This window comes from Ammospiza nelsoni, chromosome 3 (assembly GCF_027579445.1).
Source record: "Ammospiza nelsoni isolate bAmmNel1 chromosome 3, bAmmNel1.pri, whole genome shotgun sequence".
NCBI lineage: Eukaryota > Metazoa > Chordata > Aves > Passeriformes > Passerellidae > Ammospiza > Ammospiza nelsoni.
The window spans coordinates 3,486,290-3,509,827 of record NC_080635.1 but is presented as its reverse complement, the minus strand read 5'-3'; the positions used below and the strand labels follow the sequence as shown (position 1 = coordinate 3,509,827).

At 40.5% G+C, this 23,538-nt stretch overlaps 1 long non-coding RNA gene across 1 annotated transcript in view; it reads left to right on the top strand.

Moving 5' to 3' along the window:
- Positions 1-870: 870 nt before the first annotated feature.
- LOC132071536 (uncharacterized) overlaps positions 871-23,538 on the top strand; it is a 410,037-nt gene continuing 387,369 nt past the window's right edge. The window contains exon 1 of the long non-coding RNA XR_009418134.1: positions 871-1,035. This is a non-coding gene — a long non-coding RNA (uncharacterized LOC132071536). The remainder of the gene's footprint in view (positions 1,036-23,538) is intronic.

Sequence of the window (23,538 nt, the reverse complement as noted above, 5' to 3'; positions counted from 1 at the left end):
TAAAATTCCTCAAATACCCCATGGGAATTGTGGGGCATCCTTCCCGGGCAGCTGACAGGCTTGGCACACTGCAAGTCAGCCTCCTGTATCCCTAGGCACTTCACCAGAGCCTTGAGAAGCTGGGATCAGATAGGATCAGGTCTATGGAAAAGGGGTTTATGGACATTGATGAAGTGCATTGAGGTCTCTCTCAAGCAGAACTGACAGGAAATACATTGCTATTTCCAAATAGAGAAACTTGCTGCCAAAGGAGGGCTGCAGGTGGAACCTGTCATGCTGACACTTCCTGTACAGCTCCTATAATAAACCCCTATTTCCCGACAGGGATTTCCCGCATAATAATAATAGGAAGAAGAACAGATAACAATAATATGCACGCTTTTCCTGTCGTACTTGAATTTTGAGGAAATGCAAAAAACTTAAGGCTGGAAGTTTCCACCCGTCTCCCCCTCGCACACAGCATCCTTCCCGCTGGAGCGGGCGATGCCTTTGGAAGCGCAGCCTTTTCCCTGGGAGCGCCGGCCGCTGCGGGAGGTGATGCGGCCGCTGCCCCCGGCCCCACCGGCCCCACCGGCCCCAGCAGCCAAGGGAGGAGGAACAACCTCAGCCCCCAAACCTGCGGGAACAACTTCCTGTCCTTCATGTCCCTCACCGCCCTCCCATAGGGATATATATAAATATAAACATATATATATAAATATTTGTAAAACCAGCAATTGATAAATGCAGCTAGTAAATAACCACCCTTAAAAAAAAAGAAAAAAAAGAAAAGAAAAACACCCCACACAAGCCATAATGATGATGATGATGATGACGGGAGGGGGGGAAATAAATAAATAAAAGCGAGCGAGAGTCGGCGAGGGAGAGGGAGGCAGGTTCAATTATCTAAACAAAGAAATCATGGCGGAGTGTTTACATTTGGCAGCCCAAAGCCTCTTGGATTACGGAACCCCCCCCAAACCCAAGCGGCCCCCCCCGGCCCCCCGCAGTCGCGGCTCGCCGGAGCCCGCCCGCCGACACCTCGCCGCGGCCCGGGTAAGTGCGGAGCTTGCGGCGGCCGGACCCGGGCGGGCGCTGGGGCGGGGGCGAGCGGCTCCCCCCGCCCGATGCGTGCGTGTGTGTGTCTGTGTGTGTGTGTCTGTGTCGCGGGGGGGACACGGGCTGCGCTCGCCGCCGCGCCGGCCGGGGGCCGCCTGTCCCCGTGCCCGTCTCTGTCCCCGTGCCCGTCCCCGCCCCGGGGTCACGGCGCCCGGCGCTGACTGGCGGCTCCGCCCCCGCGGCCGCCCCCCGCGCCCCCCGCCCGCCGCCGCTGCCGTGCCCCGCCGGGCGCACGGAACTGCCCGCCCGGGCACGGGGGGGGCTCCGCCGCCGCGCCCGCACCATCGCGGGGCTCCGCTCCTGGGGAGCGAGAGGCCCCGGAATGGGCAGCGGGGGGAGACGCGCGGACGGTGGCGGGGGCGGCTTGATGAGGCTCCTTCTCCCGGTGTCCGAGAGCCGCAGCGCAGAGCGAGCGTGGGCACCGGCGGAGGCGGTGGGGAGCTGGCAACAGCGCAGAACCCCTCTCCCCAAAACGCCCTCACCCCCGAACGTGCCGGCTGCCAAAACCCTTGACCCAAATGCCCTCTCCCCGAAATGTTTTTACTCTGCAAATGCTCTTATCCCCCAAGTGCCATCAGCCTCCAACACCCTCACCTTCAGTGGTCCTTGCCCTTGCTTCCAAAGATCCTTGCCCTCAATGCTTTTGTTTCAATCCCCCTCGCTCCCTCGCTGCCCTTGTCTGCAGACGACTTCACCCTCGAACAGCACCAACCCCGATCTTGCCCTAAAACATCTGCACTCCTAAAATTTTATCCCCCAAAACCCTCTTGCTCCCGACCTCCCTCAATAACAAACGGGTTTAGCTTTTGGTGCTGCTCAGAACTATGTTCCACGTCCTACCCTCTCTCCCCCGAAAGAGCCAGAAAGGCGCCTGGGTCCCTCCCCCTGCCAACTCCAGCCCCCAGACTGCTGATCTGACACTGCCTCCCCCATAGGCCACTGCTGTGAAATGTGGAAATGACCCTTTCAAGCAGGCTGCAAGTGTTGCTCCCATGTGTCCATCAAAAAGTCCCCCGGCCCCAGACACATCTCAGCGCTGGAAAGCTATAAAACTAATTTGGCACCTCTGCCCTCCTGGATGTGGCTAAGGGGCAGTGGCCTCCCCCTGCTTTTGTGACCCGAATGCACTGGCTGGGAGTCCTGCAGTCCTGCTGCACTGCACTTATCCCGATATCAGTGTGTCTGGGAGATGCATGCATTGCTTCCAGGGCTCCGCATCAGGACTGGCAAAATGACTACTGAGGTAGCAGGATGTAGGAGCTGGGGAGGATACTTGGCTGGTTCCAGGCTTTTTCTGTCACAGTGCTGAACCTGCAAATATTTCTGAGGCTGTGCTCCTACATGTCCCAAATTCAGAGTGCATTGAGCTATGTGAGATTGAGAAAAGTAGCAAAGATAAGTCTTTATTGACTCTTTGAACTGTTTGACTTCAAAAGTTTGTGGAGGTCAAATTCATGAATGAAAGAAAAATTATTTATACTGTAGAGTTATGAAACAGTGTAAGTGAAAAAGGGCTTGGGACAGGGAGTTTGAGATATTCACTTTTCCTGCTCATCTGTGGGAGTGGGTTTTACTGTAGTGTGTTGTGTGACAGTGAGAAGCCTGTGCTCATGTCAGCATTGTGGTGGTGGTGCTCTGAAACATCGAATGAAACAGGAATGAGGGGAGGTGCCTGTGGGTGCCACGGCTGGGTGTGTTTATCCTGGGGCTGTAGCTTTGGTTCTCAGTGTGTGTATCCATCCCTCTGCTAAGTCTAGGGCCACCAAGGGAGGGGCAGTGGCCTGACCGAGGGCTGTGGCTGGCTACAGACCTTTGATGTCTGTCTTGCATTACCAGATGTTGTGGTGACACATTGCATGACAAGAGTACGAAACACAGGTTAGCACCAAATGTCAAGCCATGCAAAATTTTGGCTCTGGAGACATCAGAGAAGACATCATTATGTTTCCATTACTTAGAAAGTCATTACTCAAAATCTCTTGTTTCCTTTCCTCTCATTATTCCCTCCTCTGTGCAGCTACATTCCCCTACATCGACATTTCGGCCAGGCTTTTCTGGGTTTGTACACAATGAGGATAAAAGGCCTGGTGAGGAAATTCCCCATGCACATCCATTTTTTGTCACTTTACTTCCTAGAAAATCTCTGAAGGTCTAAGGCTGTTTTCTCAAGGAAAGCTCTTAATTTAAGTGGCCTGTTAACTGTTAATTGCAGTTCTGTTCTGGCTATTTGCTTGAGTATCATGTCAAACCTGCTGTTCTGGTCTGGAGGCTACACTGGTGATCTGCTCTGATCTCTAAACTGCTTTTGCTTTCTACTGTGCTATTGAAGACCAAGGTAATATTTCTTTTCTTAGTGAAAACTGACATTGCCTTAGATTTAAGAATTTCGTTGAGCAAGGTGTCCCACTTAAAACTGTTCCAAAATATCAATTTTATGGCTGCAAAAAAAAGAAACAAAACAAAACAAAAGGCTGCCCTGAGACATAGCACTGAAAAAATTTTGTTTCTGTTTTTGCAGTAGGAATGTGTTTAGATGAGAAAAACATTTAAAGCTGGGCAAAACAAGGATGATTTGATGGGTAGGTGGTTAACAGAGTTCTGCAGGAATTCCTGTTTATCAAACTGCAACCATTGGTGTGCTCAGTGTAAGCAGAGCTTGAACTTCCAGTGTGTGCTCCTAGGCTGACTGGAAGTCTGGAGAAGGATACATTATCTGTCTTGAGGTCTGTGCAGTGTGTGGAACAGTGGCAGTGCCAGAGAAATTCCATCCCTAGAAACAATTTCATTCATTTATTGTGAAGTTAGGTTCTGTTTTCTAGTAACTGTAAAATCAATGCTCTGTTTTGGCTGTTTGACCATGATAGTCACAGTGAAATGATAAAACAGTGCTGGTGGAATGGATATCATCATGTCTCAGGCTGAGGAGAGCATTACTGGGGCTGGCTCTCTCGTGGTGAGTGTTTGTAGGTTTTTGATTAATGAGAGTTCATTCGGGTATTGAGAGAAGAAGAGACCTCTCAAATGATGCTGAATCTGTTTCCCGAGTATGTAGTAGAATGAAACTCTGGGGCTGTCGCTGGACAGTAAGATATTCTGACATGAATATATATTTCAGAGCTCTGCACAAAATGAGGATTTCATGCATAGGCAACACAGTGTGACAAGTCATATCCTGTGTGACCTTGTGCTTACAGTATAAAGTTGTGTAATAATATATTCTTCTAAATTAATACACAAAATAAATAGAACATACCTCATTTTTATGCTAATAATGATATTTTTCAATTCTAAGCACCTTTTATTCTAAGACCTCAAAGTAAATTACAGGTAGGAATAAACCAAGCTTCATAACACCATTGTGAATTTTTGTATTATCATACAGAGAAAGGTATCATTATTAATTACTGTTATTTAATTTTCTGGTAATTATTATCTGATTTGCATGTTCTCTGATAATGTTCTCCCTCCTAATATGTTGACGATAAAATATGATCTTATGAAACAGAAGAAAAAAATTAATTTTCAGCCATGGGAATGGACAGATCTGTCAGAGTTAACAGGCAAAATAATACTGACTGATTCCTGAAGGAATTAGCAGAGAATTTTGACAGTAGAATGTATTTCATGTGGCTGGAACAGAAAGTAAATTTGGAATCACTCTGCTGTGTGGTTCATTCTGTGATGTAACTGTAGGTGAAAGGCTGATGAGAATGTACAAAGACGTTATAGCTGAGGGAACAAAAGAAACCCAAACTGTTTTGTTTAATTCGAATCTCAAAGAATAGGATTTGTTTAATTCACGTCTCCCAGGACAGGGTTTCCAAAAGGAGGGATTACTGGCTTAGTTCTACTGCCAGTGGTGAAAATGCCATTTACTCCAAGGAGAGCAGATTGAGGCCACTGACAAGTGCTTTTGCAATCCTGTCCTTTATGTTTGTAAAGTGGGAGTGCAACTTTGCATGCCTGATACTCAGGTGTGTGTTTCTTATAAATTACAGCACAGGATTTGATTCTCTGTCAGACCCCTGTATGTGGAGGTAGGATAACATTTCTGGAATGAGAAACCAGCTTGCAATGTTCTTCAGTAGCATTTTCTCCATCTGTGGCAGTGAGGTTGTGTGGGCAGGCAATTAGTACAGAATTTGCTCTAACTTATTAATGCATATTTACAACCTTAATTCCAGTTTAACAGAATGTTTTGTGCTGGAACGTTTACAGAAAGAGCACGTGAAAAAATTATCACTGCATATATTAAGCACAAAGAAAGCATCCCAATACTGCTGTGTAGGAGCAACTGACAAGACAGAACATATTACAGAAAACTATCTTTTTCATTAAGTCTGCACAAAATGAGGATTTAACGCATGGGCAGCACAGCCAGTCCCAGCGGTTTAGTGCCCATAATCCCACCTTGAAAATGGCTTCACAATAATAATTACTGCTACAAAATGGACACTGCTTCCCATTTTGGCGGCTCTACTTCACACATAACTAATTGCAAACACACAAGGCAAGGTCTGTATTTTCCTCTCCACCTAGTTCCAGAAACCTTGCCATAAGATTTCCAGTCTCCAGCTGACAACTTCCCACTTGGCCTTGTTTTACCACACTAAGGCAGAGCATGTGGAGCAGCCCCCCTTGCTTTGGCATGCTCCAACCATCCCTGGACATTAAGGTGCTATGACATGAATATATATTTGTGAGCTTTGCAAAAAATGAGGATTTCACGCATAGGCAACACAGTGTGACAAGTAGTATCCGACATGACCTTGCAAATGCAGGCTGAGCTCCAGAATAAACAGCTCAGAAGAGCCAGGACTATGGCAGATTCCCAGGTTCTGGAAGGAAATCCCAGTGTTTGGTTCCAAGCCTGCAGAGACTCTTCCTATGAAACTTACTTGCTTTAAACACGTGGTAAATTGCCCTGAGAACAGCAATTTCCAACTAGTGTTAGAAAGCCAAGCTCGTTATTACAGAAAATCCATGGTCAGTGGAACTCGCCACAGAGAGCTGAAAGTCCTCGTCATGGCTGGAGATTTCACAGCTTCTGTGCTCCAGATGTGGAGTGTTGGTTCTCATTGTGACAACGCCCACATTTATCACTTGTTCAGGCTGTTGTTCCTTTCTCCTGTACATTTTCTTGCCAGCTTTTTTCTCTTGCTAAGTAAATAATAGATTGGGATTAAACTATTTCTTTCTGCTTTTCTGAAATGAACTGTGATCTTTTTAAAGCTGAAAATAACATAAATGCTTATGGTACCTATATGGAGATAAGCAAGCGTCTTCCCACACATCCATTTCTCACAGTTCAAAACAACCTGGTGCAGTCTTGCCCTTTCTCCAGCTGTCTTTGAGTATGGGCTGCCAGACTCTGGGTAGGGGGCAGGACATTCTTGTTCAGGAGAACTAATATGAAATAGGATCTTGAAATACACATTATTTAGAGTGTATCAAAGATCTATGTATTTATATGTTTTGCTTTTTTTTCTTCCTTTTTTTTAACTTCTTTCCTGTTAAAATTTCAGTGGGCTTCATTGATTTTTTTAGGCATAAGCCTGAGTCTCCAGCTTGTGGTCAGTTCTGGAGCAAAAAGCCTTGTAAAAACCAGCCAGAAAAGGATGTGGAGAATCTGTCTTCCTTTCTCAAAGGCAGGATAACTTTGTCATTATTGGTGGAAGTTTGTTCACTCCATTTTTAGAAACCACAAAGATTTTGCAGTCTTCTGGGTAGTCCATTGACCTAAATCTCCCCTGGCATATTGAATTTCATTACCACTTGTTCTGTATAAATTGGACATAAAGAGGAGTCTGTTCACTCTTCTCTGTCTTCTCAAATGTCTGGAGAACTTTACTGTGTCCCTGGCAGTCATCCCCTCTTAGGCCTAAGCAATCCCAGTTCTTCCCCTGTTCCTCAGAGGTCACGTTCCAGCCTTGCACTGGTTAGTGCAGATCCATCCTAAAGGGTTGAGCTGACTTTGCTGGACTCAGTCTAACTCCAGCCAGTGCTCTGCCGTCTTTCATCAGGATGGGAATTATTTTGGCTTTTTCAGTACTCTTACTGTTTTCTATTTAGTTTCAGTTCTTAGAGCTTTATTATTACACAAGGCTTGGAGACCATGGGGAAAGTGCCATCAGTAAAAATGAATAATAAATCTTTCTTACTATGGCAATATTCCTTATCTTTAGAATATATTTTTCTTTCTGAGTTTTATCTTCTCTCTTCTTTTCTAGGTGAGGAGATAATTTTAGGTAAAATGACAATTCCACTCCTATTTCCAATGTAAGGATAGAATTGTTTGTGGTGTAACACAGTCCCATGCTACATAACTGTCCTATATATTTACAAGAATAAGTTATTCTGGTTCTGCTTTTTGCTGTGGTCTATTAGGGAAATCATGCCTAAATGTTAGAATTATTGCTAAATAGATGCAGACACAGCAGATCATAAACTCAGTGCATACATTTTGGCCTAAGACCACATTCATTTTGCTTCTAAAAAGCATTCTATAGAGCATAATATATTCGAAAATATTTCTTAAATTGTGAAGTCTTTGAGGTTGGGATATTCATAAATGTTTGCAGAGTACCTAGAATTCATCTTTGATTGGGGCCTATGGGTAATTTAGAAACATAAATATTTAATGGTAATGGTAATTACCCCTTTTTCAGAATAATAATGTCTTTGAAGTTCCATCTTGGATGAGTGAAACCCCCTTAATAAGTTTCTCCCACCACTTTGAAGAATATTTTCTTGTCATTGGAAGCATTTCTGGAATTCATAGTTCTGTATATTACAAAAATGCCACACTTCATAAATTGCAGAACTGTTTGCTCCATCCTGTCTCTTGCTTAAGGTGCATGAAAATTGGGATGGAAGTGGCACCATGGATTGTGCTCTGTGGGTGTTCCTGCCTTGATGCTTTAACTGAGATGAAGAACAGTGTTTACAGGGGTCAGGCCTACTTCCCCAACTGGGATTCTTGTTGTGCAGTGATCTCCCAGAACCAAAACTGGATTCCTCTGGGATTAAACCACACCAGAAGTACATACTTGGGAGTGTTTCTTCCCTTGGAGCAGACCAGAACATGTGGAGAATTACTTCAAGTGATTAATGAAAACTTGACAGAATATTGACTATATGATACCAACTTCCAAATGGCTGCCATGATGTATTGACAGCAGCACTGGCAAATAAATAATACATATTTTTAAAATTTCTGTAATTACATGTTTACCCAATAGGCCAGAACAGCTCTGTCCCAAGGAGCTGTTGCAGTCTGAGTAAATAATACATGTTTTAAAGTCCATAATTACATATTTAAACGATAGACTATAGAGGAAATAATGCACATTTTAAAAAGTCCATAATTACATATTTACATGATAGTCTGTAAATTCTGTAATTACTTATTTACACAATAGACCATAGCAGCTGTTACAGTCTATTATGGTAACTCCCATAGAATTATATTATGGATTTTTTTATAACTTAAAAAAAGTATATTTAACTGGAAAATTGTATTGTTAGTCTTTAAAAAAACCCTCCACAAATCTCTAAAATACGAAAATATGTGTCAAGTTAAAAATTTAGGGTGATGCAGAGATAGGGAAGTTCTTATCCCTTCATAGTAAATATCTTTTGTTAGCATGAGGAGTTTAGGATTTTTCATTAATTTCAGAATTTCTTTACTTAGGTAGCAGAAATATAAATATGCAACATTCCATGATTATACTTTCCTTATTGTCCTGTAGACATTCAATTTGGATAAGCATTCAGGATTCTTAAATTCTTCAGTTCCTGTTCTGCTCTTATTAAAATCAGTGATAAAACTCCCATCAACCCCAGTTTCAGAAATCATTTATATTGAGGACAGCACTTACACATGTACTTGAAATCAATGGCACTTAAGCATCTTTTAAAAATAAGCACATACTTAAGGACTCTCATGAATTCTGATGGACCGAAACATATGATTAAATGCTTTCCTGAATTGGGATCCTGCCTTCCATGGAGGCAGGATTGGAACCTTCCTCTTCCATGGCTTTATTGATGGCCCACAGGTTTTTTGGTGCTCGTGCTGTGGCCTCTCCCCGAGGAGAAGCTTTTTTAGTGTGTTTAACTCCAGACATACATGTGTGAGAATTGGTGCTACAGCAAATGCCTTGCTGCTCCTTTGTTCTTTGTGGAGAGCCATGAATTGAGAATTCATCCAGTGTTTTCCATAGCTCAGCTGCTGAATTTATTCCTCATGTTAAAGATTGGATCAATACACCTAAATGAGACTTCTGTCCATAATTACTACTAAATAGCAGGGCTAAATCAAGCAAGTCAGAATGTGACATTTAGCTCAGCCGGACCTTATGCATTTAGTAAGGAAACAGAGTATGAGAGAAACCTTTGATCCCCACTGTTGGTTTCATTAAAACATTGGAGTTAAGAGAACCTGAGCTGTCGGGAGCCCCATTTAAGCCTTGCCATAAACGTGATGAAATATGCAGGTACTTTTTAACGAGGGTTTGAAGGGTGTTCAATTGCTGGTCACACATTTTGACTGAAAGCACCAGGTAAAGGGCTGAAAGTTTTGTCTTTCCTTCACAATGAGCATTACAGCATCAAATTGGGTAAAAAATATCTGGTTAGAAATAAAGAAGACATTTTGTAAAGTGAAATATGCAAAAATTGAATTTCACAGGAAAAAAAATCCTCAACAAGACACACTTCTGCTATTTTTTGCAATAGATCCTCCCAGATGCTGTTACTGACACAAGTGCACACATTTGGCTATTTGGTTAAAGGCCAAACAGAAAGTCAATATCAATATCAATCCTTTGTTAAAATTGCAAAGGTGATAGAAGGAATGATTTAATAGCAGGACCCTAATTCTTATCTCATCCATAGTGCTTTTTATCTGTGTAAAACTGATAAATTGCGTTACCTGACTGGTCAGTCTTTGAAACCTGCAAATGAAAACAAAGAATGTGTGGGATTAGAGAACTAAATACCTGAACAATAGCTTCAGGTTATGTAGGAACCATATTTAAGTATTTAAGTGGTTTACATTTAAAAGCACCTTCAGTGTTGCATTCTTCACAACAAATACTTACATTTGAAAAATAAAAAATTAGAGGACCTCTGTCTCCTATTGGACAGCCCTGTGGCACTCAGTGGGAATAACCAATGCTCTTCATGGAAGCACTATCCCTTGCAAAACTGTCAAGGTCAATTTCTGTGTCATTTTTCTACTCTGTTTTCCATTAAAACATACACACATCAACGTTTGCTGTGTTTGTAGCACTTCCAAGGGTTCCACTTGAGCTAACATAGAGGAGCTGTCATCTTTTCCATGTGCACCCTGTGCCTGTGAGTTACTCACATTCTTTGAAGTTTTTGTAGAGCTGCAGCTTTTCACCAGGTGAATGTTGAGAGCTTTCCCTTCTCCCAGCCCTTTGGATTTGCAAGGCATCCATCCTTGCAGGCACAGCACCTGCCAGGAGTCCTGGGATGTTTTATTGCTAAGGAAAGATTTTGTTTTCATGGAACTGTGGCAGTTCTCTAAGAATTCTGACCTCAGGTTGGAGCCATCCACAAGTGCACAATATAAGTTTACAGAAATAAACAAGATGTGTTGCACAATATAAGCTTTATAAGGGAAAGCTTTATTATCACATGCATTTTGGGCACAAACCAGCTTGTTTTATTGTGAAAAATCCCACTGGGGAGTCAGCACAGGGAATATTACATGAAGAAGGCAGGCAGATTCCAGCACATTTATTTGCCAATAAGCGGGACTTTGCACTTGTAATTTTGTTAATTGTCAGAAGTAATTTAAATTCATCAATTATCAATGAGTAATCCTATCTGAAGTGTTTATAGGAAAAGTTAAAATCCCAGTTGGATTGATACATCACTTTCTCCTTCAGAGATACATAAATTTAGTAGAGTAAGCTGTCTCACATGGTATTTTGGAATGTTCTTGAAAAATTACATTTGAGGCTGAAGTGGGACTTTATTTCTGTCTTCCTGTATGTGATGGGAGAGGATGTGTCATTTTAAGGAGACAGATTCAGACTTTCCTCGGAGGTGCTCAGTGAAAAGGGAAGAAGCAGTGGGCATGGGAAAATAGGGAAATAGGGAAAACTGATTAGGTTTTAGGAAGAATTTGTCATGGGGGGGTGGTCAAATGCTGGAACAGATCACCCAGACAGACTGAAATCTCAGACTTGGGCAGTCTTTTGCGCTGGATTCCTGATTCTCTTTTGTAGATTGCCACAGGACAGGGTTTGGCTGTGTCCCTCATCACCTTGCCCTTGTTCTGCAGAGAGCTTTCAGATTAAAATGTGATGTGCTATATAAAAATAAACTGTTACTATTACTGGTTTGTGCTGGTCCTCAATTATGATGGAGGAGCAAGTGATTACATCACTTGGCAGCTATGATGACAAATATATATTTGTCAGAAATAGTTATTTACTTTATATGCACTTGTTAGTTTTCTTTTATTGCTTTTTTTATTATAATGGAACTTGAGGACAGAGACAGATTTCTTCCCTGCAGTGTTAACTACAGTAAGAGGTAGCATTATGGAATGTCATCTATTGCCTCTTAGAATGATAAATATTTCTGAGACAAAACATTGTGAAAACCTATATGTATAAATTCCTCTATGCCAGCTATTAGGATGAAGAGTAAAACTACAGCTTACTGTTACTGGGGATTTGTCAGGGACTAAATGTCTCCTCTCAGGTAGAGAGCACCTCCTTCCACACACTTCCACAGTTTCTTTGCTGTTCTTTAAGGTCTGAGTGCCAGCGGTGTCTCTTCTATACAGGCCAATATTTTGCATTTGATGCTGCAGAGCAACACTTTGAGACATGGATGAGCAGCCTTTAAATACTTTTTTTCTTGGTCCTTTTTACCTTGTTAAGTTGAAGAATCTGTGAATATAATATTGAAGTGGCTGTGCCTCTTCTACAGCACAGTAAGGCAAGAAGGCCTGAATTGCAGGTGGATGGGTTGGGGCTTGCAGAAACTAAAGGACCTTCCCAAGCTGCCCTAGGATGGAGGTAATGTAGGTAACACAGAACTGAGGAATTTTGCCTGTTTTCCCCCATGCATTAGTCAAGAAAATATGGTGCAAACTGTTCAAGATACGTATTTTCCTTCTGTCTTAAATGTGTTCTGAGAGCTGCACTTGATGAGTTTCAGTGGCCATCAAAGCAAGGAGGGCTTGGCTGCAGCTCTAACAAGTGAGAGCAGTGTGGGGAGGTGTTGTGCAGGCGCTCCCAGCTGTGCTAATGGCCTGCAAACCTGACCCCCTCACTGAACTGCCAGGCCTCTCTAGTTCAAAGAGGAGAAAGGGGAATTGGGCTCTAGTTAGTGCACTTCATCTGGTTTCTCTTGCATGGAGTCTGGATCCTTTGTTTTAAAGGATGTTGGGAAAACACCGAGCAGAGGGATGAGGTAAGGGCTGACTGAGGAGCAGGAAGTGTTCTGTGAGGAAAAATGACCATGGCTAAAACTTCCTATGGCAGCAGAGCAGAATAGCTCTGGTTCTGCCCCAATTAAACAGTCAATTAAAATTACAGGTGTAAGAAAGACCAGAAAAAAAATCAGCAAATTTTACGATACAACAGATTCTATTTACATGTAAGAAAGGTCTTAAATCTTGTTCAATATCTACTGCTTTTGTTCAAAGGATGTGCATTTTTAAAATCCAGCTGAATAACTTCCTGAAATTATAGTACTTAAAGATTTTTGAATAGTTCTGAGTTTGGTCTTGGTAGCTTTTTGGTTATGCATCTAAAATAATAATATCAATACAAACATAGAAGCCTTTGGTGATAGCAGTGCATGTTAAGTACCAGTTGCTCAGGTTTCCAGGAGACACATTTGAAGTTCAAAAAGTCAGGCTTTTAAAAATAGGTCTTCACACAACCAAAATGAGGATTTCCCTGAAATTCTTCTATCCTGTCTTTTGAATACACGGTGTTTACACACTCAAAGAAAAATGCTTCACTGTTTTTCTGGGGATGCATTGTTGAATGAAAAAAAATGAGTAGGAATTCTTGTTCTCAGAGTGGAGAGTGCATGGAATTGGCCACTGCTGTCATTAGGGGCTGGTGTGTCTGGCACTTGCTTTACTTTAATACACTGGGCAATTCTGAGCAAAAGATAAGGAAATGAGGAACTTAGTATAAATTCTGTTAATATTCCCAAGCCTGTGTTTTCACAAGCTTCAGCCCAGGGTCTTTACACAATCACTATGCACTTTTAATGACCTCTGGTGCATATTTTATACCCCTAAACCAGTTTTGTATGAATGTAGCCATACATAAAAAATGTGCACGTGCCAGTGACTGGTTTGAAGCTGAAAATTTGGCATTTCCACATCCTCAGCTATCACATAATTTCACAAATACATTTATATTAAGTCAATGGTATTAACACTGTAGCTTTTGTGATAGTTCCTGTAATATTTCTGAGTGCTATTATAATAGCTTCTCTATCGCCTGCCCCTTTTAATGATTCATAAATTCCTTGATTTCTATGAACAGCAAACTATAATAGCCCTATAATCAGGACAGCATGCTAAGGTATAGCAGAAACTTCTGCTGCCTGACTACCTCCAGCTTTCCTTCATTGCCTGACTAAATTGTTCAAAATGAGGTTTCCACTACAATTTGAAACAAGGAACTCCCGAGTTCAACACGAGCACCACTGAAGGAGACCATGCTGAAAATTAAAAAGCAAAATAGACAATAACATGTACCACATTTCAAATGGGGTAAATGCAAGAGCATTCACTGTATAACAGGCATATTATTAGCTCTACCATAATTTCTCTCTTTTCCTTTTTCCCTCATTTGGTCCTTTTAAGTAACAACTTCCCCTATCCCCCTCCTGCACCTCCTATAGCCTACAAAGATGTGTTCTGTCACAGTGATACTTCCCAGGACCTTTTTCTGGTATGCTTTAACAGCTTTGTTTGAAAAGACTAAGGGTGGGTGATAGCTACTGGATTTGGGGCTCTCCTTTTGGTTTTCCCCCTATTAGGTCTAAATCAGCCCATAAAAACTGCAGTAAGTGAAACATCATAGGCGTGACAGAAATCACAGATATTATAATCAGGGGTCTCTATGTGTTTTCTTACTGTGGTTTGTTTTTTCTCCCTGAAGATTTTCAATCCCTGTCTCACTCTGAGAATTTGGCACTGGTTACAAAAAGTTTTCCAGAAAGTAGTGATATAATTTCATTTCATTATATCTCAGTCCTGGATAAAAGCTGTGACTGTCAGCTGGCCATACCATGTCTTATGTGATCAGTCTGCTTGAAAGGTGTTCGTCACAAAACTCCCCATTCTCCGTATCCATCTTGGTGACTTTCTCCTCTGGTTGGACAGGCATGGAGAAAAGTCTCCTCACTTCTAGAGAGTAGGTGTGAGATGCTTTGATTTCAACAAGAAGCTGGTGCTGCACTGGTTCACAATGAGATGTGCTGTGTAGAGAAACAGAGTGTTGTCAATGTGCTCCTTTTGCAAGCTGTTAAGTCATAAAAAATAAACCTGCATTGATCAGAGTTCATTCTGTATGGAGTGATTTTTCCTGTGCTCAGTGCTGGCCTAACTCTGCATCTGTTGAAGTCAAACTTGTAACAGAATTAGGCCAACTGAGTACTTTTGAATGTCACACATTTTATATATTTTAGTTTTTTTTTTTAATTTTGCATATCTAGTTTTCACCTTTCTAAAGGAATTTATGGCAAACCTCTTTAAGCATTAACAACCAAACAGGTATGAATTCCATCTTCATCCTTCTGCTTCAAAGCAATACTTGTAATAGCACTGAATGACATCCTGCCTTGAGGCCAATGGCAGCTGTGGCTGATTAGGGAGGAATGTATAAAGTAGACAGTAGAAAAACCAAAATGGAGATTAAAGAGAAAACACAGCATCTCACAGGTATAAGAGAATTTATATATCAAGGCTTGGAGTTAGGTAAACTAATGTTTAGTTGAAAAGATTGTTTTCTAGATTGACAGTAACTATATATGGATTAAATATGTAAATTTTTTTTCACTCACCCCATTTTGTTCTGAAGATGTTCCCTGCCCACCTGCTCTGTAAAAGGGACTCTGTTGTAGGACTGGTGAAATTTAGAAATCATCTTCCCTTTTCTTTTGCTCATGCTACATTTCCATTTTAACTGTCAGTTTCTCACTTCTGTAGCAATTACTGCCCCATTCCACTGTATGCAGCTAATATGTTGGTAATCATTGAATATAACTTCCCTTTAAAACCAGCAACTGTGCTGGAAAATTGGAAGTTAAAAAATGTGCCTGGTTTAAAATAGCATTCCATTGCAAGTAGTTTGTGATTTTTATAATTCAACATTTATTATTTAAAAGAAAAATAGAATCCATCTAAGCTCTAATGTACTGGAATGTTCAAGACTGTCCAAGAATTGTGGCTAAAGTGATAAAGCTGAGGTTTATACCAATGATGGCACTGGTTGAACTGGATTAGGGCTCGTGGTATTCAATCTCGTTGTTTAAAATCGGGTGAATTTTGAACAGAATTTGCAGATGAAATGCTGCTATCTCAGCTCGTCAAGATTTTAAAAGTCTGGAGAGGGACCTTAGAAGCATCTGCTGAAATTGAGTAAATTAACAGGCTGATGAGAGAGACAGTTCTTGGAAATTTGAATTTTAGAAAGCTTTTAAAAAATTTTTTACCTATTTTTAGATTCTGTATTAGCTTTAACTTCTTGTGGAAATTTCTGTGTCACAAAGACTGATAATGAAAAATTTGAAGTTAATCAAGTACATCAATGTGAGAGATCTGAACACCTTCCAAGGGTAGAGCCCCTTTGCTTGTTATTTGCTGTTACTTTTATTATCATAAATTTGTCTACACTGAATGAATCTGTCTACACTTCTGCTCTGCCAGGATTTCAGGCTCTCTGAGTTTACTTCAGTCAGTCTGAATTTCATCCTGTTTATTTTCATTGATGAACTGACCAGTTTTTCTCTTTGTAACATAACCTATCATCTTACTGAGAGTTCCCACACTTCCTGACCTTGTAGATGAGTTTTCTGTGTATTAATGTAGCAGAAGCTTTTCTAGAGAGTGTGGAATCTGTGCCCATATATTCCATTGTGATCAGTAACTTGTAATTCTTCTTCTAAAAGTGCTGAGGGCATCTTTAAGCTTGATATCCCTTTGGTGAGCTGTGCCAGCAGTTTCTCTTACAGCTGTACAAACTCCTAACGGTATTGTTTCCTGAAATAATGATGTTTCAAGAGTCTGACATGGTTTTGAAGTCTGGGGTTTGTATTTTTCTAGATAGCAGTTATCACTAACCTCTCCTGAGTCCAGTTCATATTCTGACCAGGTGTTAAATATATCTGCTAATGATTCCTCTATCTCTTCTGACATATCTTTCTGAGCTCTGAATTAATTCTGTCTTTTCCTGGAGTTATGTCAACCTTCAGACTTTCTAATTTCTTGATGAGCTGTTCTGGTGTGGTACTGATTTTCTTTGGTGTTTATTCTTCCTCCCCCAGGAAATTTATGTCTGGTCCTGTCATCAGTCCCAACCTTGTTTTATGTACAATAAAATAGAGAGTTCATTTTTAAGCAGTCTCTCTTTCCTGTTAGCAAACTGCCATTTGCCATTTCATAGGTGCGCTTCTGTTTCTCTCAGTGACCTTATGCTCTTTATGTGCTTGAAAAGAAAAAAAAATCTTTATTTACAATTTCCTTGCCTTATGTGAACTTTTCCTTTCATTTTCCTCCTTTGCTTTCTTTATCAGCGTGTCAGTCTCTTAATTCCATGCTATAATCTTTCTAGTTGTCTTCCCTGTCTTTATTTTTGCACCTTAAATATGTCTTTTTCATAAATTAATTTTCTTTCATTTTTCTCTTCATTCTCAACATATATTTTACCACAGAAGGTTCTGATGCCAGACAGCACATCTCACCTTTGGGCACATAATAATTGACTTTGAGTATTTTCCATTTACTTCCCTGTCTTTTCCTCCAGTGCTGTTTTCCATCCACTCTTACCCGCTCTTTCAGTAATTCTCTTGGCTGAATTCAGAGGTTTGATTTTTGTGTGTCTATATTTTTGCCACATTGTCATCTTAATTAAAACTTAACTGGATTGTAACCACTGCTGAATAGATTCCAGGTCTGTCCTCTTCTGCTGAAATGCTAGGTGAAGCTGCAGAATTCCTGCTCTTTTTCCTTTATGTATTCCCAAGGTGGGGATTCTCCTGGCTGGCGCATCCCAGCCATGCCGTGCTGCAGGACAGACCCTCCCAGAGGCTTTGGGATGGCTCTGGTGCTGCACCCCTGCTTTTCAGGGGAGGAGTGGCAGAGTGAGGTGGCTGTCACTGTGTCCCTTTGGCAGCACAGGGCGTCTCCACAGTGCCAAGGGCTGCTTTTAGCTGTCGGAGCCACGGAACGGGGCTTTGTCGAGCAGTTCATAGAAATTTGAAGTTGTTTTAACAATAGGGCTCCAGCCTTGCTGACAGGAAAAGTAATTTATTTTGCAGTCTCTTCACATAGAATAACACAATCACATATAGTAGATGCTGTCCTTCTGCACTTTGCTATACAGTGTTAATGACTGGCACTTAAATACTTTACAAATTGAATTGCACTTGTATGAGAAACTGGATTGATAAAATAAATTACTATATCTTATAGGTTAAGGTTTTGGTTCAGCAACTGTAGCTGTTACAAATTACCCAAACCCATTTTTATATTGCATTTCACATGGTTATATTTTACAACCACTCTAATAAAAAATTCTATACAAAAATTGTTTGATATTAATAGTAATCATTAACAACTTGATAGATTCTTGTTAAGTATATTTGCAATACATTTAATCTTATTAAACTCAACTCTGAGTTGTTTCTTCTGAATATTATAGGTCTTTATGAAGCTAGCAGTATAAAGAAGAGATTTCAACCATTTTCGGCCAAGAATTAGGTTTAGCTTAATGGATCAATTCTTTTCTTATTAAACTGAGTCTGACCAATGCCAAGTAATACATTCAGCATTGATCTTTGTCTCACCCTGCTGTAGCTTGTGCTCTCTTTATGTACATGAAAAATAAGGTGCCAAGAATGAAAACAATGCCTGTATAATACAAATATAGAATTTTTCAGACTTCCATTCTGCTTATCCTTTCAGTTTGTTATTAATGTCTTGTTCAATGCTTTTCTAAATGTCTTTTTAAAAGAACTTTTCTTCCCATAAAGAATATTTCTCCTTTTCTGTAATTAACAAAAAGGAAGATGAATAATGATTTTAAAAGTTATATTTACAACTGACACAGGTAAAAGCCTTGATAAGGATTTCTCATCCTGTTTTAGAAGGCCTACCTGTATCCGTTCAATTTTTTTTTATGCATGAGATTTACACAATGAAGTTTAATTTCTAAATGAAGGGAACCTTGTTAACAACTAATCTGAAGCAGTGGCCTCTTGGTCTGTCTTTATAAAAATCTCTTGATTTAATTTGAAATCTGAAAATTACATGAAACTGGAGATGTGAGAGCTCTGATAATGACAGAAATTGAGATGATCTCGGTGTTTCTGCTGAAACTCATTTTTGTACACTTTAAAGTTCACAGATAAATACTTTGTGAAGGCTGAAATTTCAGATGGGAATTCCATGAGAATTTTGCCCTTTTTTAAATTAGTCCCCAAATTTCTCACTTGCTCTACTGAGATCTCATTCAGTGTCCATTTGTACTTATAAACATAGCTCGGGTTTTGTTTACATCGTGAACCTTTTCCAGTATTCTATGTGTGCCCAGAGGCCAGATTTTCAGTGAAAATACAGGCTTATTATGTAAGTAATATCATGTAAAAGTTAACCATCTTCTTTTTCTGTAACCAGAACTGCTGCTGTGGTTTTGTAAATGCAAATAACGGTGAAATAAAATGACAGAACTGTGCTCTCAGAATGCTAGAGCAGAATTTGCAGGGTTTTTCTTGTCTATTTTAAATGCTTTTCACATTTCATATTTTTCCAATGTAAGATATTTTTAAATAATCTAGATATTCAAAAGTGTTTATTGCACATGTGCTGTATAAAATACTGATTATAGAAAAAAACCCATTATTGGGAGGTAAAGGTGCTTTCTGCATTTATATTTACAATCACATTTGTGCTTTAAAGGGATGATTCTGAATGTGATTTTGTACTTATTGGTGCAGCTGATCAGTACACAGTGTACACAGTACTCCCTATTCATGGTTGGTTCTTTAAATCACAGAATATTTTATCTGATCTGGAATCTAGAACCTTCTCTGATAAAATTACAGTCTTTCACTTCTGGAATTAAATACGTGCTGCTTTGTGATCTCCTAGGAAGCAAAATAACTGCAACACTTAGATAAATCCCGAATTCCATCCTGTAGAGGGCAATGGTACACATAAATGTAATGTAGTGTGGTACAGAAACACGAGCAGCTGAGACCTGTAAATCCTTCCAAAGTCGATAATATGATCAGTTCTAAACAGGAACTCGTGTGCTTGCTCTTACACACTGGCCTGTGTGGTCATCTAAAACCTGCTGGATGGGTTTTTTCTTTATCTCTCTTTTTTTTCTGTTATATCTAAGTATTTCAGGAGTTAATAAATGACAGAAAATGTTTAAATATTAAGGAGCTATGACTGATACCTTGAAAGCAGATTAAAGAATATGAGTGCCCAAATTCCAGTGAAATTCAATGGATTTGTTTAAAAATCCCAGTGTTTAAATATTTGAAATAATACTAGGCATGTCAGTAGTGGGGGCTTAAGTGGCACTGAACAGAGTGGTATGTTTGAAATTAATGATAGTTTTGTGGCATAGGAAGCCAAAGAACCCTCTGAATATTTATTTCTGGAAGGTTACGGTGAGAATTTTAGATTTATTTTATTCTTTCATATCCAAGCTTTACAGTGGCTCTGTGTGAATGAACTCTTGTGTCTTTTTCTCACTGCAAATCTCTGGGTGTAGGTCTGGCTCTGGTACAGTTCACAGCATTATTATCTAAGGCAGCTGATCTCTAGATCAATACTGGTAAAGTATCCATAAAGGTTTTCTTGATTTGCTTGAGGAATCTTACAGGGATGGACCTGAAGGTCCTTGAGCGGGGTCAGCTTCTTTCTTTCTGAGTAGTGAGTGTTTCTTTCTCCTCCTAGGAGGGTAGAGTGAGACTGTGGAATTCTGACAAATATCTGGGTGCCACTCACATTTGTATGTTCCCATTCCACTGGAGTGGCTCGGGCTCTGCTGACACAGGATGAGAGTGAGAGTGAGTTTGCTGAGGGTTTATCCCAGCTCTAGCACAATCTGTTCCTCTCAGCCACTCTCTTTCATAGATCAAAAACAACAGCTTTGCCTTTCATTGCAGGTAAACAGCTGCTTCATTCCTGCAGTGGAGCTCACTTCTTCAGCTGTTTGGAATGAGCTGCTGGTGGCATAGTTGGGTTACCAAAGGATAGTTTTTCCAGGTTCTGGGGGACATTTATTTTGCTAAGACTTTTCAGATGTCTGCAAATGTAGCTTAATTTCAGAAAGGCTGCACACTCTGGGATCTCCCAATGACTTTGCATTTTTAATTTATTTCAGCTCCTCTTCTTTGCAACTTTCTTCATTCCAGTTTAAAATGAGTCCCTACCCAGTGCTGTTCCCAGCAATGTTTATTTTGTCTCTCTCTGATACAGACTTTGTCACAAGGATCCATGTCACAAGGATCCATGTGTATTCCAAAGGCACCCCTCATTTTGGTGTCATATTTGTAGCATATTGGCATATTGTAGAATATTTGCAAAAGATTTTAAGAGATAGAGCAAAAGGAGAAAGAGGGAAATTGCATTACATTCACTGAAATGAAGTTTCAAAGCTTAAGTTCAGGAATCCTCAGATTAATAAAAGCCAGGAGGGGAAGGGCCAAGAATAAGTCAGTCGTGAGGAGACCTCAGCTCTGAACCTGGCACCTCTCTGTGATTTTTGTGTTTATGCTGTCTCCAGGATGGAAACTTCAGAGGTCTCCTGAAGCCAAGAGCAAACTGCAGCAACTGTGTTTTGCCGTCCCCTCTGCTCACTCTGGAGTGTGCACATATGTGGCTCAGAAGTAGGAACAGATGATAAACTATTGTTTTGAATAAATAAATCTTGAGGGTGTCTCTATTGCTGTTCTCTTTAACCTCATTTGTTTACCTTAGAACATTTTCCTAAAGTTTTCTGTACATGTCTGTCTGTAGAGCAGCATTGTTTTGTTCTGTACCAGGGAAACTTGCAAGCATCGCAGTAGGAATTGGATGCAAAAATCTGGGACTGGATGGGATTTAAATGGCTTTGCTTCTAAAACAGAGTTGCTGTTTGCCTTCAAACAAATGTCTGAAGTGATATTATGATACAAAACCTACAAAGCTGTTGAAAGGAGATGCATTTCAAGTGTGCAGCTCTGGTGCCTCAAGAACAGGTAAAATCTAACAGATGCGTTTTCCTATGCATTGTTAAAAATCTTCTGTTTTCTGCGGTGCAGAACTTCAATATTTTCCATTTTGCCGTATGTAAGGAATACGCTTTTAAATACTATTTAGTCTGTCAAGCTCTTAGTACATATGGCTTAGAACTGAAGATCCTATTTAGATACAGATTTTTTATGCAAATGAATGAACTGCTAGAAATCAATAATGTATTTGTGTGTAAACAGAATGCATGCCTTGCCTAGACTTTTAACCTGATAGATGGCAGACCCATAATAACCTTTTTTTTACTAAATACTTCATTTCCTAACCAAGCCTTTCACTTGCTGTGATAACAACATATTTCTAAAATTTTTCCTGTTTGTATACAAGCCTCCAGGACAACATACAGTATTCAATCAACAAATGTCTAAGCCACATGCCAGTATTGTTGGGCTGTTGGCTACAGAGGAATTTTAGTCATCACAATAAAAGGAGCAGTTTTGCCTTATTAGTGTGCTGTTAATCCCACCAGAAGTGGAAATGTCCTGCTCAAGCTGCAGTCCAAGGGAGTTCCATCTAAGAGAAGAGTTTAGGCTGGCCAAAATTTAAAATACCAACAGACTTTAAGGGGAGATTTTTAAATGGAGATGCTTCAATTAAATCGCCACGTTACACATTTCAAAAGAAAATTTACTGTAACTTTTTTTCAGACTTTATTCCTAATTTTGGGAATTCTTCCCCCATTTTAATGTTTTGCTGTTGCTGTATTCTGATTTTTGTTTTCCTAGTGGCTCCTAGCACTCTGTAGCTTTAGAAAAATACCTGTTTTCCCAAAATAGGCACAGAGCAAAAACTAATAAAAATATCACTGTTCACACAGTTCTGCTTCCAGGCAGAAAACCTTTGGTTTGGGTCAGGGTTATTCCCATGTGTTCAGCCAGCAGCTTGCTCCTTATCCACTGTGTGCTGAGAAGCAGGGAAGGGCACATGTTTGGTCAGCTCTTCAAGCCTGGAAGGGAAGGAGATTTTAGGAGATTTTATGGGCAGGGGCCTATGCACACATTCCTGAAAGGGCCCTCTGTTCCAAACCGCTTCTTTACAGAATTATGTGAGCTTCAAAAATGAGCTGAAAATAAAAGTATGCTTCAGATGATCATATCCAGTGTCATCTGATCTTGTAAGATTTAAATAAATGCATGCTTGCTAAATGTTAAAAGACAATTAGCTGTAGATTTTAATCAAAATTAGTCAATAGTTGAAGTAGTGAGAGTAATGAACTCTGCAGCTTGTTGTGTAGTTCTTCTCTTTGGCTGTGTTTTACTGGCTTGGGGGGGCCATACTTTGACCTGTCCAAAATAGAATGAATTTTTAATATAGCATGGGTCTGCTGGAGCCAGCTTCTCTTCCAACTCCATTACTGAAGTACATGAGGAAAAAGGAACCAAGAAAATGGATAATTGGTACCTCAAATTGCTACTGCAAGTGATGGTTATCAGTTTGGAGGTGCTTATGTGAGTGCCCTATGGGGTGCCTTTATCTCCACATATTCCCTGGAATTCTGCAGAAGGTCATGTCTGAAATCAGCATGGAGATCAAGGATATGCATGTGAGAAGATCAGCGTGTTAGGAAATAGATGGAAACAATTCCTGGAGATGAAGGAAGGCACAAGGCAAAATGAATAATTGCAGAGCTATAGACAGGTGTCGAGGCAACTGTGAAAATGAACCTGGAGGGGGATGTTGTGTTGTATAAATGTACAGACTGACCCCCCAGTGCAGCCCTACCCACTTTTTCCTCATATGTTAAGATAAGTTTAAACAATTTTTCTTACAAAGCTGGCAGACCAGAGGCCCATTTCCCCCATTGCCTGGCTGAGAGGCCTCCAGCCCTTGCTGGAGAAACCAGCACTCAGATTGAAAGAGTTCCCTCCTTTGGTCCATTCAGCCCTCATTTCTCTTCT